At 45.1% G+C, this 7,657-nt stretch overlaps 1 long non-coding RNA gene across 1 annotated transcript; it reads left to right on the top strand.

Annotated features, from left to right (window-relative positions):
• The first annotated feature begins 1,159 nt into the window (after positions 1-1,159).
• Positions 1,160-4,074, top strand: LOC121106343. The gene is made up of 2 exons (XR_005838977.1): positions 1,160-2,188; positions 3,511-4,074. It is a non-coding gene; the product is annotated as an uncharacterized LOC121106343 (long non-coding RNA).
• Positions 4,075-7,657: the final 3,583 nt, after the last annotated feature.

Below are 7,657 nucleotides of genomic sequence, written 5' to 3' on the forward strand. Positions count from 1 at the left end.
CTTTATAAAGTGTCCTTCTTCATGGTCATTGAAATAAGTCTGTTGTTGTCTGGTGCCGGCACGCGGATCCAGCCCGACTCCTTACACGACTTAGCCCATCACAAGGGCGACAATATCCCGCAGTGCTCAGAGCCCTGACGTTAGAATAAGTTAGGGAGCCGAGGGGACCCAGGCGTGCGGGCGCTCCATACGCCCTGATTGTCGGGGTGCTGCTCAGCAAGGAGGGACCCAGACAGCAGTGTTCGTCCCGCTGCCGCCCACCAGCTCCCCAGGCCGCTGTCATCCTGCCGCCTCTCCAGCTGCCCTCACGTGGCTGGTCTCTGCTGTGCCGGCGCAGTCCTTCCGCCGCCCTGGGTCACCGCCCTGCGTGAGCCTTGCCGCCCGGAGACATTGTGCAGAGCTGAATGTCTGTGTCATCTTTAGCCCAGAGACCCTCAAGGGAAAGAAAACACATTCCCACATGTAGCTGAACTTGAGTAAAAGGGGTGCGACCATTCCTTATTTTATTCTTTCCTCCAGGTGCACATAACTTTCATCTCCTCTGGAATGCTGCGATTCCATCCTATGGCTTCCATTTAAACCCCGTGGGAAGACGAATGTGGGGAGCGGCTGTCGGTGTTCATTTTCTTTTTTTTTTTTCTTTTTTAAGATTTTATTTATTTATTCGACAGAGATAGAGACAGCCAGCGAGAGAGGGAACACAAGCAGGGGGAGTGGGAGAGGAAGAAGCAGGCTCACAGCAGAGGAGCCTGATGTGGGGCTCGATCCCATAACGCTGGGATCACGCCCTGAGCCGAAGGCAGACGCTTAACCGCTGTGCCCCCCAGGCGCCCCTGGTATTCATTTTCTAAAATGAACACCGAAGCTTATCAATGGAATGTAAGGAATAAAAGGACCCACCGAAACATTAGATTCCAGTCATAACCTTGTTGTTATTAACTTTCTGAAGGACCCTGGGCAGGTCCCATAATTTCCAAGTCTTAATTCTCTTGTTCAACAAATAGCAAGGATAGGATTACATGGTGGGTATTTTTCTTTCCAGCTATGTTTTCTTTTTTTTTTAATTTTATTTATTTATTTTAAAGAGAGGGAGAGAGAGTGTGAGTAGGGCAAGGGGCACAGGGAGAGAGAGAGAGAGAATCCCAAGCAGACTCCCCGCTGAGCACAGAGCCTGACGTGGGGTTTGAGCCCATGACCCTGAGATCATGACCTGAGCCGAAATCAAGAGCTGGGCGCTCAAACGGCTGAGTCTCGCAGTCGCTAAGTTTTTTGACTGTGCTCTGTTCTTAAGTTTATTTGGTGCAGAAAATCCTAGTAGACGTTAGGAGCTGGTATAACCCAGACAGCGGGTGGAGGGCTCTGCCGTGTTTACTGTGTTGCTGGGACAGGGAGCAGTGCGTGCCCCAGGAACATGGTGGAGGGAGCGCAGGGTCCTTCACGGCCAAGTTCTGGGAGAGAGTCTGCAGTCAGAGGATTGACTGTCACACACCGTAGAAGTGAGGACAGAAAAGAGACCTTGACAAAGCAGGCCGAGGTTTGATGCAGGAGGAAAACCAGTGACATTTAGCCCCAGTCACACGATGCGCTCTACTGAAGCCCCACCAGTCCCTTACCATCTTCACAGTGACCCCAGGCTAGAGCACCCAGCTCGTTATAAATCACGGAGCTTTGGAACCTGATTCACACACCATGCAGCTATTAACAGAGGCCTGAGAACAGATGTGCGGGGGGGGGGGGGACCACAGGCTGCGGACAGTGGCCTTCTCCTTGCTTCCCCTCACTGATGGGCTCCCCCCTTGTGAGGGAGGAGCTCCCACACCCATGACCCGCCACTGCGGGGGTGCTCAGAACTTCCTGTAAGCATCTTTGCTTTTCCTGTTTTAAACATTCTGTGCTACTCTTCGAAATGTCACACAGTTTAGACAAACACACGTCCATCTGCAGTGTGCCGAAGGGAATTCTCTAAGTCAAAAGCAGCTCTACCAGCAGGCTGGAGCTCAGAAGCGAGGGCTGTCTGTCCTGTGTGCACGGGTTTCCTGACTCATCAGACGGTTGTCACTCGGCAGAGCTGCACAGACGGTCTGTCCTGCTGGCGTACAGCTGGGAAGCCCCTGGAAATGAGTGCGTCCGACCTCGCATCATACCATGGTCCCCCTGTTCCTGCCTACCTCTGACCTCCCTCCAAGCTGTGAGTGCCTCTCCATGGTTGTTCTTTGACCCTGACTTTCCTGGGATGAGGCCCAAGTCAATGAGCTTATCCCAAAGTTCTTTCCAGATTTTTTAAAATTTATTTGTCAGAGAGAGAGCAGAAGTAGGGGAAGGAACAGACAGAGGGAGAAGCAGGCTCCCACTGAGCAGGGAGCCCGACATGGGGCTCGATCCCAGGACCCTGAGATCATGACCTGAGCCAAAGGCAGATGCTTCCCCAACCGAGCAGCCCAGGCGCCCCTTGAAGTTTCTTCTGAAGAGGACTTTCTTCTTGGGAATTTTGGGCCCTTTTCCCGTGTACTGTATCCCATCTCATTCTGGAATAATTTCTTATGAGAGATGGTTCACTGACAGTGTCCCCACTCATTCCTAGTTTTTTTCTGTCTTCAAATGATAATGGGGTGCTTGGTCTTTATAGAGGACTTCACTGAGCTAGCAAGTAGACAAAAGCATTTTAAAAATGGATTCTATTCTCAAGAAACAGAAGATTGCACATGATAATGTAAATAAACACCATTTGTTAAATGTCACATGGTAAATGTGTTCTAAAAGTTCCCTTGAAAGACTGCTCACTTTCTCTAACTATTGGGAAGTCTTCTGTATTTTGAGTATTTTATGTAGATTGATTTCTAGCTGACCTGTGTGTTCTTTATCAAATCCACTTCTAACTGAGAAAGGTTTTTCACTACTGAAGAACTTAAGATCACATCATTGAAGTGCTGAACTTAGGAAGGGAAGTTCCAAAATTACTATTATTATTATTTTTTAAAGATTTTATTTATTTATTTGATGGAGAGAGACAGGGAGAGAGCACAAGCATGGGGAATGGCAGAGGAGAAGGAGAAGCAGACTCTCCGCTGAGCAGGGACCCCAGTGCGGGACTCAATCCCAGGACTCTGGGATCATGACCTGAGCCGAAGGCAGACACTTAACCATCTGAGCCACCCAGGCACCCCTCCAAAGTTATTTTTACTAATGATGGGCTTTAGGATAAGTTTATGGCCTTCTGAGTGGATTTCGAAGAAACTAATACAAATCTATATGTATAAATGATTGTAAGCTTGAAAGAATTATTTATTTTGTTTGAATGTTACTAGGAGGAGAGGCATGAAGGATGTGGAAGAGAGGAGAGAGAGAGAAACACGAGTTAAATGTCAAAATTAGTCAAAATTAGGACGTTGAAATATAATGATGCTTTTGACAAAAACAATCATCCATCATTTCGCTTGGAAATGACTTTTAAATCTGATAATGTAACATTTTTTATTCTAGAGAAATGGAAATTCTTTTTTCTATTCTCAGGAAAATTGTTTGTTGAACTTTCACAGCATTGCTCATTGGTGAATTAACCAGATTAAGACCTCAGACTGATGGCCAACAGGCCATGTCCACCCACTTGAGGCGCTGCTGGCGACTGCCCTGAGGCCGGCAGGGGGCAGACCTCTGCATTGGAAGAATTTTGGTCGACATTGTAGACTTACAGAGACTTTGAGGGGGTACAGGTGACATGGGGGCCTTTATCTTCTCATCGGGGTGCTTGGACAACAGATTTCTGGGCCAGAATGTTGTGTTGTCATGGATGGATGGGAGAAGCTGAATGCCTGTTTCAAACAAGTCCTTCCAGTGGAAATCAGAACCCGCCACACCCCATGAAGGAGGAACCACGTGTTAAAGCCATGTGGCCAGCACCAGCCCTGCACTGTGCAGACAAAATCGCAGAAGGGGACTTGAGACCCCTCCTGAGCCCCTTGGTGTCCTGGTCACCCAGTGAAGATGGAAAAGAAGGGGAGATGGGGATTTGGCTATAAGCAGATTTCAAGCAATTATAATTAGAAAAAGGATATACATGAAATAAATAATGTAAAATAGTTCCTGAGCAAGTGCTGATATGCATAATAGAGAAGATAACAAGACAGCTAAGGAGGTGGGGCTCCGTGCCAGCGCGGTGATGAAAGGCAGAGAGTGGGTATGGATGGTCGGGGGGGGGGGGGGGGGGGATCTGGGTAAACAAGAAAAGCAGGGCGAGCAGTTCCGAGGATGAATGAGCGAGGCCCGAGGCTCTGGAGTGTCAGCTGGAAAGAAGGAGGCCTGGACAGAGACCCAATTGTGAAGCTTGCTGATGACTAAGCCAAGGAATTTGGAATCTTTCCAACAGCAGGGGACGGCTCTAAGAAATCATTCTTCAACATTTTAGGGGGGCTGTTCTCTATTATTTATTTATTTGTCAATCTCACTGCTGTTCACTCCTTGTCGGAAATTTGTAACCCGGAGAAACGTGGAAAATGGCTGTTTAAGAAGAAAAAAGTGAATCTGGTCCCATATGAAGAAAGGGCGGGTGAGGGAAAAAAACAAATGTCTGTAGACTGATGGGTAGACCAGAAGCACATCCGCTGTGTTCCGATTGCCTGTAATCATGTAAGAATAGATACAGAAGATGAGATGTTAGGGCTTGGGGACTGAATGACTGTAGGAGATAAACAAGAGAGAAAGAAGTAAAGGGGCTCTGAGGTTTGTTCTCCGGGGAGTAACTCTACTGTGCATGGAAAGAGGACCAGAAAGACCCTTCCAGCCAACATAGCCCGTTTCCTCTTACCATAGGGTCCAGTGATGTCCCAATAGGAATACAAAGTGAGCCACATGTGGAATTTTAAGTTTTCTAGTAGCCACATTAAAAAAATTGAAGCAGAAAGTTTTTATGTTAATAGTATTTTATTTAACCCCATGTATCCAAAGCTTTATCATTTTCACCTGGTTCCATATAAACGATTTCCTGTGAGTTTCCATTCTTTCCCTTTAGGCTAAGTCTCTGAAATTCAGCATGCATTGCGCACTAACAGCACACCTCATTCCATGGTCAATAAGCGACAACCATCTTGGACGTGTAGCTCTAGACTTTGATCTAATGGTCTCATAAAGGGTTAACACCACCCACCAAGGGGTTGACTTAGATATTTCAAGGGTCAAATATATAAATGTTGCATGTGCACGAATGCTGCCGTACTTGGACTCTTGACTCATGAGAAGCCTTGAGAAGAGGTCCAAGAAAGCATTTCTAGAACATTCTTCAGAAGAGTATATTGCTATCATTTGCCAAATTCATGGCTGTTCACATGTCAAAATCTTTTTTTTTTTTTTGAGATAAGATGCGTATAGGGAGAATTTCGTGAAGTAGTCATCTTTTTGCCCAGTCTGAGATCATCAACAGAAGTCCTTTGACCCAAAAGCAGCCTGTCGCCTGTCACTTGTAGCTGACTTCCATTTGGACAGCCTGGTATTTAGAAGAATTCAAACACAGCAGCAGTGGCTTTGAGCATCATTAGGCAAAGCCCGTACTCTCCACGCTCCACACACCATTGCCTACATCCAGCATCTCCACGTGTTCCCATTACCTGCTTGCCTCTGACAGCATTTCTGCTCTAGCTATTCAAAACTGATGCCTGTGTAAAGGGAGCAGAAAACCAGGGCCCCGACACTTGGGTTCACTGGTTGACTGACTTTCATGGAATTGCTTTGTGCCTTCAAACCATCAGCCCAGATTATTGTGCTCACCCTTACGACATTGTTAGTGGCATTTAATACACTCTACCCTGACTCCCTCTGGAGCTGAGGGACAGATTTTCTCTTGTCTTGGTACCAAAATAGCTGAGCTTCTCTAGAGCAACTAATTAGGAGACTGAGAATCATTTCCTCTTCTATTTACATCTTGCAAAGGCTGCCAGAAAACTGATGGCCAGATTCTTATCCCACTTCTGCTAATGAATAGACAGGGCAATAATATAGTTGTTTTCTGTTAAACTCACTCTTGGCTGTAGCTTTTCCTTTCTAGACTTTTATGTAGAAATTTCTTCAGATAATTATTTAATGTTTATTTTATTTTGTTGTTCTACTTTAATGTGGATATTCTATCTATCTATCTATCTATCTATCTATCTATCTATCTATCTATCATCTATCAACTCAACCCATCTACCCATATTTCTCCAAGACAGTGCTTCTACCCCACTCCATTTATTTGTTTCATAGGCAGATCCTATATTCTTTGCTTATCTGTTGCTGAGACACATCTGATTGGTGCAGAGATGGCTATTTGATTCAAGGCTGGGCCAGTGAGTCTTTCTCAACAATTTTTTGGGTTTGAGGCTCAAAGAAGTGTCTCACCAATGCCGGAATTTGTAATAGCAATACTCAAGTAATAATAGTAACAATAGAATGGGATAAGTAATAGTAACATTGGAATAGCAACAAAAGGGCATTAATAGTCACAGCAGCACTGTAGTCGTACCTTCCAATACCAGCACGAGGGCAGTATGGTTGACTCTTGAACCACGCTTTGCGGGTCCATGTGTATGTGGATTTCTTTTTGATGAATACAGGACAGTATTGTAAATGGATTTTCTCTGCCTTAAGATTTTCTTAATAACATTTTCTTTTCTCTCGCTTACTTTTTGTAAGAATACAGTATTTAATACATATAACATACAAAATATGTGTTAATCAACTGTGTTATTGGTAAGGCTTCTGGTCAACAGTAGCCTATTAGAAGTTAAGTTTGGGGGGAATAAAATTTATATATGGATTTTCAGCTACATGGAGGGTTGGCACCCCTAACACTGGGTTGTTCAAGGGTCAACTATAATTGTAGCAGTAACACTAGTATAGCAAAACAAGGGCGGTATAGTAACCCTCAAGATTTGTCAGCAGCCATGCTTTGTACCACGCAAAGACACCATTCTGGAGAAAGAATGGATCTAAAACACTGGGGGATGATGAGTGGGGAAGGAGTCCACATGGACGTTCAAGTCCAGGTTTGTTCGTTCCTGGGGCTTAGCGCAACCTCATTTGGGTGAAGTTGACTGTTTAATTTTGGTTTGAACTCTGGGAGACACCCACTACTTTTTCCAGTAAAGGACTTTCTAGTAAAAGTAGTTACAGGTGGAGAAGAGCTCTGGGTCTTGCACCTTAAGCGACAACTAACACACCATTTTTAAAGACAACTTAGGAAACTGTGGAACAAATAGATTTAGAAATACAATTAGTTTGGAAAATTTGTCAAGAGTAAAGCAGAAAAGACCCCAAACCTGTCACTGCGTTTGGACCAATGTGTGCTACAGATGAACCAAACCAACTGTAGACTTTGGTGGGTGTACTGAAATATTAAAAATTATGCATAAATGAAGTTCCTGTTGTTTATAAAACAAATTCACTAAGGGGCACGTGGTGGCTCAACCATTAAGCGTCCTCCAACTCAGGGCGTGATCCCAGAGTCCTGGGATTGAGCCCCACATCAGGCTCCCTGCTCTGCTGGGACCCTGCTTCTTCCTCTCCCACTCTCCCTGCTTGTGTTCCCTCTCTTGCTGGCTGTCTCCCTCTCTGTCAAATAAATAAATAAAATCTTTTAAAAAACAAAACAAAACAAAAAAAACAGATTCACTGAAATAAAAACCTCTTC

This window comes from Ursus maritimus, unplaced genomic scaffold, assembly GCF_017311325.1.
Source record: "Ursus maritimus isolate PB19 unplaced genomic scaffold, ASM1731132v1 scaffold_31, whole genome shotgun sequence".
Taxonomy (NCBI): Eukaryota; Metazoa; Chordata; class Mammalia; order Carnivora; family Ursidae; genus Ursus; species Ursus maritimus.